This window comes from Bos taurus, chromosome 14 (genome assembly GCF_002263795.3).
Source record: "Bos taurus isolate L1 Dominette 01449 registration number 42190680 breed Hereford chromosome 14, ARS-UCD2.0, whole genome shotgun sequence".
NCBI lineage: Eukaryota > Metazoa > Chordata > Mammalia > Artiodactyla > Bovidae > Bos > Bos taurus.
Genome location: NC_037341.1, coordinates 46,392,601 through 46,405,401, shown reverse-complemented (window position 1 = coordinate 46,405,401; position 12,801 = coordinate 46,392,601). Strand labels below are relative to the sequence as shown.

Below are 12,801 nucleotides of genomic sequence, written 5' to 3'. Positions count from 1 at the left end.
GGAGATGCAAGAGATACAGATTGGTCCCTGTCAGAAAGATCCTTTGGAGAAGAGAATGGCAACCCACTCCAGTATTCTTGCCTGGAAAATCCCATGGATAGAGGAGCCTGGCGTGCTACAGTCCACGGGGTGGCAAAGAATCGGATACAAGTAAACAACTGAGCACACAAACAGGCTGTCCTGATTAGGTTGTATACACTTTGGTGAAACACTGTTAAATGCAATTGTGAGAGCAGAGGGTGTCCTTCCACCATCTCCCCTAGGCTAGGGCTGGGATGGGCGTGGTTGCCTGGGGCTGAGAAATTGGGGAATATGGATAATAGTGAAAGCAAAAGTCACTCAGTCGTGTCCGACTCTTTGCGACCCCAGGGACTATACAGTCCGTGGAATTTCCCATGCCAGAATACTGGAGTGGGTACTTACCCTTCTCCAGGGGATCTTCCCAACACAGGGATCGAACCCAGGTCTCCCTCATTGCAGGTGGATTCTTTACCAGCTGAGCCACAAGGGAAGCCCAAGAATACTGGAGTGGGTAGCCTATCCCTTCTCCAGCGGATCCTCCAGACCCATGAATCAAACCAGGGTCTTCTGTATTGCAGGCAGATTCTTTACCAACTGAGCTATCCCAATATGGATAATGTGTTTATCTTAATCTGTTTTCCTGATTTAGTGGGAGAAAGGAGGTTTAAGTTATAGGAAACATAGCCACTGTCATACTGGGAAATACTTAGTTCAGTTCAGTCACTCAGTCGTGTCTGACTCTTTGCAACCCCATGAACTGCAGCACGTCAGGCCTCCCTGTCCATCACCAACTCTCGGAGTTCACCCAAACTCATGTCCATCGAGTCGGTGATGCCATCCAGCCATCTCATCCTCTGTCGTCCCCTTCTCTTCCTGCCCCCAATCCCTCCAAGCATCAGAGTCTTTTCCAATGAGTCAACTCTTCACATCAGGTGGCCACAGTATTGGAGTTTCAGCTTTAGCATCAGTCCTTCCAAAGAACACCCAGGACTGATCTCCTTCAGAATGGACTGGTTGGATCTCCTTGCAGTCCAAGGGACTCTCAAGAGTCTTCCCCAACCCCATAGTTAAAAAGCATCAATTCTTCAGCGCTCAGCTTTCTTCACAGTCCAACTCTCACATCCATACATGACCAATGGAAAAACCATAGCCTTGACTAAACGGACCTTTGTTGGCAAAGTAGTGTCTCTGCTTTTCAATATGCTATCTAGGTTGGTCATAACCTTCCTTCCAAGGAGTAAGCGTCTTTTAATTTCATGGCTACAATCACCATCTACAGTAATTTTGGAGCCCAAAAAAATACAGTCTGACACTGTTTCCATTGTTTTCCCATCTATTTCCTGTGAAGTGATGGGGCCAGATGCCAGGATCTTCGTTTTCTGAATGTTGAGCTTTAAACCAACTTTTTCACTCTCCTCTTTCACTTTCATCAAGAGTCTTTTCAGTTCCTCTTCACTTTCTGCCATAAGGGTTCAGTTCAGTTCAGTTCAGTTGCTTAGTCATGTCTGACTCTTTGTGACCCCATGAATCGCAGCACACCAGGCCTCCCTCCCTGTCCATCCCCAACTCCCAGAGTTCACTCAGACTCACATCCATCGAGTCAGTGATGCCATCCAGCCATCTCATCCTCTGTCGTCCCCTTCTCCTCCTGCCCCCAATCCCTCCCAGCATCAGAGTCTTTTCCAATGAGTCAACTCTTCACATGAGGCAGCCAAAGTATTGGAGTTTCAGCTTTAGCATAATTCTTTCCAAAGAAATCCCAGGGCTGATCTCCTTCAGAATGGACTGGTTGGATCTCCTTGCAGTCCAAGGGACTCTCAAGAGGCTTCTCCAACACCACAGTTCAAAAGCATCAATTCTTTGGCGCTCAGCCTTCTTCACAGTCCAACTCTCACATCCATACACGACCACTGGAAAAACCATAGCCTTGACTAGACGGACCTTTGTTGGCAAAGTAATGTCTCTGCTTCTGAATATGCTATCTAGGTTGGTCATAACTTTTCTTCCAAGGAGTAAGCGTCTTTTAATTTCATGGCTGCAATCACCATTTGCAGTGATTTTGAAGCCTCCCAAAATACAGTCTGACACCATTTCCACTGTTTCCCCATCTACTTCCCATGAAGTGATGGGACCAGATGCCGTGATCTTCATCTTCTGAATGTTGAGCTTTAAGCCAACTTTTTCACTCTCCTCTTTCACTTTCATCAAGAATCTTTTCAGTTCCTCTTCACTTTCTGCCATAAGGGTGGTGTCATCTGCATATCTGAGGTTATTGATATTTCTCCCGGCAATCTTGATTCCAGCTTGTGTTTCTTCCAGCCCAGCGCTTCTCCTGATGTATTTTGCATATAAGTTAAATAAGCAGGATGACAATATACAGCCTTGACATACTCCTTTTCCTATTTGGAACCAGTCTGTTGTACCACGTCCAGTTCTAACTGTAACTGTTGGTAATTTGCATGCAGAACTCTGCTGTATAACAAGGCAGCCACAGCAGGTAACATTGTTTACTTAGACAAACAAGTTGTAATTTGCCGAACTTGTGGATTAAAAAAGAAAAAAGGATATTCTTAATTGCTACATTGCAACATTTTATTCAGCTCAATGACTGTATAGCTACAGATAAGAATTGAGAATAACACTATCCAACGTTACCAGGATTACCTAATTTATAAAATGAAGAGTATCTTAATGCACATATTGTTACCTAAAAGCACGGGGTGTGGATTTTAATATGTTTACCATGAGATGTTTGGATAGCTGCTAATTGTGCAGCATTAAAAGAGAAGCTGGGTGGGTTTGCTGTTGTTATTGGTATTTAAGCAAAGGATAATTATTTGTAGTATTAGCAGTATGGAAAAGAAAGACATGGTAGAATCATGAGATGCAGTTTGGTATCTAACTTCTATACCATAAATTCTTCTATTCACTCAATTTTTTAAATCTCTAAGCACCTGCAAATCAAGTACTGGGCAGAGAGAGAAAAAACTAAAAGGATATGTATGTCCAGTTGAGGAGGGATGGAACCAAGACAGAATTTTATGTAACAGATTCTGAATTTTCCACGATGATAATGAGGGAGAAATTAAAGAGAGAGGATTTCAGAGTTCTTCAAGGAAATACTTCAGTTGGTTAGTTCAAAATAGTTCCCTAAAAGAGTAATCTACAAATGAAACGCTCTTTTTGAAGGGAAAACTATAATTTGCACAGAAATTGAGAGTTAGGGAACTGGAAAAAAATGGCAAACGTAGTTAAGACCAATACTGATCTCTCTTACTAGTAAAAAAAAAAAAGTAAACTAACATGATATGTACAGATGTGTCAATAGGTCAGAGTGATTTTGGACATTCATACAAATAACAACTCATCAACACTCAAAAGAGATTCATTTGGTATTTCTGGTTTGCATTTCTGGCTTAGAATGCCACCAGAACATAACACACCAGGACAATCTTCCTCCATCCTGAAAGACAGGTAGCATGGCATACAGAACGTTACAAGTGCCCTGGGAGAGGAGTTCTCCTCTGATGAGACATCTTAATCTTGCTCACCCTATCAAACTCAACCTGGGTATTAGTTTTTGTAGGTAAGTAAATTTGGAAATAATGAATCAGTCTAGCTTGTGAAAATAATCAGTTCTTTTTAATATAGAAATGAGTGGAGAGGTATAAAATTCGGTAGATTATTGAATAATGCATGATTATAAATGGATATATACTGTCAAGTCTGTTTGACAATTTCATTTTTCAATGCAATTCCCACTACATCCTTAAAATAAAAACCCTAACCCTTATACCCCAATTATCCTGGACAATTAGCTAAATGAGATCTAGTACAATCCCATCAACTGATCTTCTCCCTTGCTCACATGTGCATAAAAATGTAGACAGTCCTTCACTGACAACATGAACTTTACAAAGTTTTTCATTCTGAAAAGGGAACCCTCCTACACTGTTGTTGAGAATGTAAATTGGTGCAGTTACTATGGAGAACAACATGGAGGTTCCTCAAAAAACTAAAAATAGAGCTACCATATGATCCAGCAATCCCACTCCTGGGCATATATCCAGAGAAAACTAAAATTTGAAAACATACATGCCCCTCAATGTTCACTGCAGCACTATATACAACAGACAAGACAGACATGGAAGCAACCTAAATGACCATCAACAGATGAATGGATAAAGAAGATGTGGTGCTTATAAACAATGGAATATTACTCAGCCATAAAGAAGAGCAGACCAATGCCATTTGTGGCTACATGGATGGACCTAGAGGTGATCATATTTAGTGAAGTAAGTCATAAAGAAAAAGACAAATACCATATGATATAACTTATAAATGGAATCTAAAATATGACACAAATGAATTTATCTGTGAAACACAAACGGACTCACGGAGAACAGACTTGTGGGGGTGGAGTTGAAGGGTTCTATAAGGAGTTTGGGATTAGTAGATGCAAACCATTATACACAGAATGGATTAACAACAAGGTCATGTTGTATAGAACAGGGAACCATATTCAGTATTCTATAATTAGCCTTAAATGGTAAAGGAAAAAACAGTCTCTTATCCCAGGGGGTTCCAATACTGCTGATCACAGAATCTAATAAACATTCTTTCTCTATCGGCCCTGACTTTCACATCATATATTCAGGTGGCTGCATTTTAAAAATTACATTACCCAATTTTTAACATTGCTTTATTTCCTAAATTTCCTCTTTCCAATGGTCTGGTAGGAGATCCGAAAGTTGGGTCAGCCAGCTGTTCTCCTTCCTACAAATGGAAGCTGCTAGAGGGAAAAATTTTAAGCCGGAGCTTGTGGGGGGAAAAAAAAACAAAAAAACCTGTTAAGATGTTGATCAGGTTTCTTATGCATGAGACATCTACAGACACTTGCCGACGGGAAGGGCGACACTGTCTCTTCCCAGTGCTTTGCTAATAAGGCTGCGAATCAACTGCCTGGGATGATTATAGTTAGAGTCAGGGGATGGAGGAGGAAGAAGCCTCAGTATCTGGCCCTTCCAGCCTCTTGCTTCTCAAGCAACAGCTGTGATTTCAGAGCCCTGACTGCTAATTCCACATGCATAACTGTTTTCGGCAATGTTCCAACTGTGTTCTAGTGACTTGCCAGGGTCATCATTTTATTTGCTATATTTCCATGATGCTTAAGTGAGCAAAATAATCAGTTTTGTCAAGTCCTGCCTTTAGGGGAGAGAAGTTGAGGGGAACAGGAAAAAAGCATAGGGAAGAATATAATGGGAAAGTGAGAAAGCATGGGATTCCAGGACCCTGGATTCCAGGTGTCCTGCTCAACAAATGCCCTCTGGCCCTTCTTCCCACACAGAAGCGGGCAATAGCCATGGGCTCTGCTATAGCAGGCTGAACTGGCTTTAAATTCAAACCTTCCAGGCAGTGAGAAGGATAATTGGCTCATGTAAAAAGAGATGCCAAGGACTGTGAGTACCTACCCGAAGCTTTCTATAGAACGTAAACAATTAAATTCACACAACAAATATTCTGAGTACCTATTCACGCCAGGCACTATGCCATCTCTGCCCACCAGCGGAGATGAAAAATATTCTTGCCATGGCCTGTGAGAGCAAGTTGCTCAGTCATAACTGACTCTTTGTGACCCTATGGACTGTACAGTCCATGGAATTCTCCAGGCCAGAATACTGGAGTGGGTAGCCTTTCCCTTCTCCAGGGGATCTACCCAACCCAGGTCTCCTGCACTGCAGGTGGATTCTTTACCAGCTGAGCCACAAGGGAAGCCCTGTCATGGCCTAGAGGCATTAAGAATTTAACCATTTACATGTTCATCAAAAAGCAACAGTAGAAGGTCATAAGTACTATATGCTGGAAATATTCTCAGAGCACATCAGGTGCAATGAGGTGGGGAAGCATCTACTTCCTAGGTGTGGGGAGAGCATATCCAGAGGAAGTGACACTTGAACTTTAAAGATGATAGCATTATAGGGGATGTTCCAGGTGGCTCAGTGGTAAAGAATCTGCCTGCCAATGCAGAAGCCACAGGTTTGATCCCTGGGTTGGAAAGATATTCTGGAGGAGTAAACGGCAATCCTCTCCAGTATTCTTGTCAAGAAAATCCCATGGACAGAAGAGCCTGGCAGGCTGTAGTCCAGGGGGATTGCAAAAAGTTGGACACAACTGAATGACTGAGCATGCACTCAGAATTATGGGGACAAAAGCAGGAGGAATAAGCATGTGCATGGAAACATGTGGAAAGAGGGTACAAAAAGAGCACAAGAGAAATGAGATCTCTGCAACAGAAACAGGCAACAGCAACATGCAATGTATCTCAGAAATATTCAAGTTCATCTGAAGAGATTCTAGACCCTGGACCCACAGGCTAGGGGTGGATTCTTATAAAAATACTCAAAAAAAAAAAAAAAAAAAAAAATGCCCCACACAGATGGCCCAATGGGAATCTTGAGAAATGCATTCCATTCTTGGTTGCTAGACTTTGGATTGTTTGCTATTTTGTAACAGAGCAGGGGGCTTCCCTGTGGCACAGTGGTAAAGAATCACCTTGCTAATGCAGGAGACTCAGAAGATGTGGGTTGGATGCCTGGTCTGGGAAGATCCCCTGGAGTAAGAAATGTCAACCCACTCCAGTATTCTTGCCTGGGAAATTCCATGGACAAAGGAGCCTGGAGGGCCACAGTCCGTGGGGTCCCAAAGAGTTGGCAACAACTGAGCAATTGAGCAACAACAAGAATGGAGCAGGATCCTAGGAGGCCTTCCCGGGACAGACCCCTCCCTCTCCCCTCTGAAGGGTCTAGACAACAGTATATGATGCACACTTCCTGAGTTGTTTTACAGATGCTAAAACCACCACCAGGGTCACATACCCTGCAAGCCCTTCCCTCACCTGGTCTTTAAAAATGCCTCCCTGGGACTTCCCAATGGTTAGGACTCTGTGCTTCCACTGCAGGGGCACGGGTTTGATCCCTGGTCAGGGAACTAAGATCCAACATGCTGCATAGCATGCCACCTTCCAAATGCCTCCCTGAAAACCATCGGGGAGTTGAGGTATTTTGTGCACTGGCTGCCCTGGACTCCTCAGTTGGTGCCCTGGAATGGAGGCTGCATTTTCCTTCACCACAACCTGGGGCCAGTAGATTGTCAAGCAGACCTAAGTTTGGTCCAGTCACAATTTCTTGGAGAGACTTTTCTACCTGCTAACTAGAAGTAAGGGCACAGGGTAAATAATAGTCACCCAAACAATAAAGATGAGTGTGGGTCATATTATATTGTAAAAGGCAATATTTGGAACTTTCTGAGTCTTTTCCCCGATAAGGAACCCAATAGGGCATAAAGCACTAAACACCACCACAAAATTAAACCACTACTAATCACGAATACTGGAGATGCTTTTATCAGTTTGCCATTCATTCTTCATTCAACAACTCTTTACTGAGCATGTATTAAGTCCCTAGCACCGTTCTAAGGTGTTAGAATGACAGCAAAAAAGAACAGCAACAAAAGCTGTAAAGGAAGGTCACAAGCAAACATTCACAGAGAAGGAAGCGCCTAAGCTGTGGGAAAGAGGATAACACTGAAGTAAGAAAACGCCATGGCCAGTCAGGAGGCTGTTTTGCTATATATAGATGCTCTGAATGGGCCACAAACTAACCAAGGTCCTGGGCATGTCACAGAGGAGGGATTTAACCAGCTCAAATGACCCAGTGAATAGAAGACCCTGGATCTTAATTACAGAGTCTCTTTGGTGCCTTGTTCTCCTTTTAGTCACTTTCCCCTTTGCCCAGGGCAGACTTCACCGTTTGCAATCAGCAGAGGCCAGTGTGGCTGAACCAACGTGGCCTTCTTGGTCTCTTAGGAGAAGGTCAGTGAAATAACTAGCACAAGCTGGAATCAAGATTGCCGGGAGAAATATAAATAACCTCAGATATGCAGATGACACCACCCTTACGGCAGAAAGTGAAGAGGAACTAAAAAGCCTCTTGATGAAAGTGAAAGAGGAGAGTGAAAAAGTTGGCTTAAAGCTCAACATTCAGAAAACTAAGATCATGGCATCTGGTCCCATCACTTCATGGGAAATATATGGGGAAACAGTGGAAACAGTGGCAGACTTTATTTTGGGGGGCCCCCAAATCACTGTAGATGGTGATTGCAGCCATGAAATTAAAAGACGCTTACTCCTTGGAAGGAAGGTTATGACCAACCTAGATAGCATATTCAAAAGCAGAGACATTACTTTGCCAACAAAGGTCTGTCTAGTCAAGGCTATGGTTTTTCCAGTGGTCATGTATGGATGTGAGAGTTGGACTGTGAAGAAGGCTGAGTGCCAAAGAATTGATGCTTTTGAACTGTGGTGTTGGAGAAGCCTCTTGAGAGTCCCTTGGACTGCAAGGAGATCCAATGAGTCCATTCTGAAGGAGATCAGTCCTGGGATTTCTTTGGAAGGACTGATGCTAAAGCTGAAACTCCAATACTTTGACCACCTCATGCAAAGAGTTGACTCATTGGAAAAGACTCTGATGCTGGGAGGGATTGGGGTCAGGAGGAGAAGGGGACGACAGAGGATGAGATGGCTGGATGGCATCACCGACTCGATGGACATGAGTTTGGGTGAATTCTGGGAATTGGTGATGGACAGGGAGGCCTGGTGTGCTGTGATTCATGGGGTCACAAAGAGTCGGACACCACTGAGCAACTGAACTGAACTGAACTGAAGAGGAAGGGCTATAAAGTTTGACCCACTACCCCAAGCAAAGCCCCAGCGAGGGGAGAGGAAGCAGGTGGTGGTCAAGTCAACACAGGACCTCTTCAGGACTGGGAGGGCCTCGCTAGCTACATTCTGTAAAACCTAGCCTTGTTGTTCTCACTACAGTGCAACTATGGCTAAGCGGAGGTGAGAAAACATAATTGGGTCCCCGATATGCATTCAAACATTTTTGCAGGATTTTGTTCTTGATGTGAAAAACTGTTCCCACAAGGTCTATTTTTAATCGTTTTATTTTAAAGAAATCAGAAATTCTCTTCGTGTTGAAATTTCTCAGTGGGCAATTTTACAGTAACGCTACTTAAACCCAGCCTGACAATGACAAAGCAGAGGAAGTGAATGAGTGCTGCGCTAAGTCCAGGGAAATATCCTCACCCTTAAATCAGGCAGGGCTCACGAATATAACAAGGTGACAGGACTCATTTCCGGTCCAGTTCAGTTATTAGAATAATGAAGTCAAGCAGAATCTCATATTTTGGAAAGCTACTAGTTCATAGTCAACTTTTTCTTTTAAACTATATGTTAACTTTTCCCCCTCAAAGAGGCAAACGTAGTATTTCAAGTAATTGATGACACCTTGGTTATAATAAACTGAAGTCATGACCTCTGGTCATTTAATTTTGGAGTGTCAATTAATTTACTAAGAGAAAGAAATATTCAACCTATTAACCAGAATCTGATTTTCTATTAAAGGCACATAAGGAAAGTTCAGGAATGTGATTATCCTGATTATATGCTTTACAAAAAAAATATATATATCAAAAGAGAAACCCACTGGAAATAAATCACACTATTCTTTCATTCACTGAATATTCTGTGAGCATCTACTATGTGGCAGACACTTGGGATACATCATTGAAAACAAACTCGGGGCCCGCATGGAGGCTTTATTCTGATTAATGATGGATAAGCTGCTTGCGATTCAGTTTAAAGCTTCTCAAAGGACTAATTTGAGGAGAATCCAGGAAGAGGGTGGAGAAGGCAATGGCACCCCACTCCAGTACTCTTGCTTGGAAAATCCCATGGACGGAGGAGCCTGGTAGGCTGCAGTCTATGGGGTCGCTAAGAGTTGGACACGATTGAGTGACTTCACTTTCACTTTTCACTTTCATGCATTGGAGAAGGAAATGGCAACGGACTCCAGTGTTCTTGCCTGGAGAATCCCAGGGACGGGGGAGCCTGGTGGGCTGCTGTCTATGGGGTCACACAGAGTTGGACACGACTGAAGTGACTTAGCAGTAGCAGCGGAAAGGGGGAAGAAGATTTTCAACACAGTTATTGTAGTCTGAAAAATCCATTGTTCTAACCGCAACTGGCCCAGAGCCCTCTCCTCCTCTCATAATTCCACAGGTGATAGTTTACAGCTTTCAGTGATTTCCATCCTAGAACCAGAGAAGCATGAGCTGGCACTAGAGTATGGTAAGCATAGGATGCCAGTCTGCTTGGCTAAGCTATGCTGCAGTAATAAATGACCCCAGCACTGTATCAATGGCTTTCCACAACATGGTCACTGTCAGTCAACTGAGGGCTGTGCTCCATGTCTCACTAGGGAACCCAAGCAGCTTGCCTCCAGGGAGCCCTGACTACCTTCGGGTGAGCAGGAACAAAGACAACGATGGAACCACTCAAAGGCTCTTAAAGCTTTTCGTCGTAAGTGACACAGGTGATTTGAGCTCACTATTTCATTGCCCAAAACAGAATAACAGCTGGAGGTCAACAGGGCAAGAATATATCATTATCCTACGGGCAGGAGTGGCCAACAAAACAGTCAACGATGGGTAGGTTGCAGCATTCATCAGAGTGTACCCCATGACCCAGAAAGATGTAGAGTATTGCCAACCCTTCAATTTTCCCAAACTTGTGATTACTATTAAATGGTGACTGAATCTTCTAAAAGAAAATAACTCCCTTTTACATCATAATTCCTCACCAGACCAGAAGCACACAGGATGCAGAATGAAACAAAAACAGAAACTGAAGAAGTTGGAGGAGACTAATTTTTCCTTCTGTAGTTAGATGTCAAACAGTTTCTTTTCCCCCTCAATCATTCCTTCCCACATGAAGGAAAAGGAACTCAAGAAATTACAGTGTGGAAGATGGCATTTTACTTTGCAGCTAGTAAATCCTTCCTGAGATCCATATGATACTTTACACTGACATGTGGAAAGAGACAGTGTTGGGGTAACACAGACCTCTTGAATTTTTATTCTGTAGCAATTACATGGAATTATAACACTGGAAAGGAAAATCTTACCAAATCAGAAGGGCATCCTAGGCGTTCCAGTTTCTAAACAACATGCGGAAAAGTATCCAGCCACATACCCAGCATTTCTGATGTTGATTTCAGTTCCTGTAAGGCTTGGCAATGGTGATTCCATGACACTAAAGAAACCTAACACTGTCTTTTTTTTTTTTTTTTTTTAACTCTCTGAAAGTGAGAATGAGCAAGTACAAGGGCATGTACCACCTAGAGCTAAGGAATATTTCATGGTTTTTCCTAAGAAACACAAAGGGGAACTAGAAATGGTTCAGTTCAGTCTCTGATCACTCCTGAAAAGCTGTGGTTCTACAAAAAAAAAAAAAAGGCTGAGTTGATATTCTTTTACCTACTCTAGAAACATTGAGCCTTCCACGTATTAGAAACTCACCAGCCATACAGGTGCCGGCCTAAGGTGGCGCTAGTGGTAAAGAATCTGCCTGTCAATGTAGGAGACACCAGAAACGTCTTTGTGTTCAATCTCTGGGTCTGAAAGATCCCCTGGAGGAGGAACTGGCAACTCGCTCCAGTAGTCTTGCCTCGGAAATCGCATGGACAGAGGAGCCTGGTGGGCTACTGTCCCTGAGGTCGCAAAGAATTGGACATAACTGAGCACTGACCAAAGCTATGTATGTGTTCACTGGGCAAGTCTTCCAATTTTTCTATGTGCCTGAAAATTTATAAATATTAATTTATAAGCATTTAAAGGGAAAACTGTAAACAAGTCCAGAACTGAATCAGCTTCTGAACTCCAAGAGCAAACATTCTCTACACAGAATCGTGAATGAAATTCCCCTGCCATGTAGAAATCTGAGAAGCCGTCTAACTTAAACAGTTAATGCTATTCTATGTCCAAGTTTGGCCACATGCGTGTAATCATAATGTATGCAACCGTCCAGCCAAAGAACATTTTGAGTCATGACATGTATCTAGAACCAAGCTTATCTCTTCCAGGTTTCTTTGCCAAAAGTCAACATGCCCAGCTACCAAATCAATGATTGGCCAATTCACCAAAGATAGCATACTAAATGAACAATTTTCTGCATTCACCAAATTTCTAAATGACTTGTTTCTTTAAACTATCTATGGAGTTTGCAGTAGTTTTGATGTATGGGATGGGGTGTTCTTAAGAGCTTTAGATTTCTGAAACTGGTGACAAGTTTCTACTCTGTCTTTATAGCATTAAAGGAATGATCAGTTCATCAAAAACTACAGATGATTTAGTTTTCTTGTGGATGTTTAATATCTAGAAATTATATTCCATAGTTACTAATCATTAGTAATAATGAACTATTAAAATGTGTTTTTTTTTTTAAATATTGCTTTGTTTTGACTCTTACACGATAAGTTTTTCTATTTGCTGGTTACATTGACATCTTAACATCTTCAGGAGTCTTTTACTTTAAACCTAAGCTTTTAAGTTTTGAACTTTTCTTGCTTTGAATTACGTGAGGCCTTTAGGAACATATCTTCTGCATAAAATACAACTACCTTGTAGAAATTAAATGCAGACTATTGGAATGTACACTCAACAAAGGCAAGAATATCATGGTCTAGTTTAGGGGTGGTAAAGAGTGAGTCACATGTTACCTGTTTTTATAAATCAAGTTTCATTAAAACACATTTATACACTAATAGGCATTTATACCCTGCTATGGCTATTCATATGCTACTGGGGCTTCCCTGGTGGTTCAGTGGTAAAAAAAAAAAACCTGCCTGCCAATGCAAGAGATGCTGATTCAATCCCTGGATT

At 42.3% G+C, this 12,801-nt stretch overlaps 1 protein-coding gene across 2 annotated transcripts in view; it reads right to left on the bottom strand.

Moving 5' to 3' along the window:
• Nucleotides 1-12,801, bottom strand: part of EXT1 (exostosin glycosyltransferase 1) — a 314,227-nt gene that overhangs the window by 72,476 nt on the left and 228,950 nt on the right. The window lies entirely within an intron of this gene.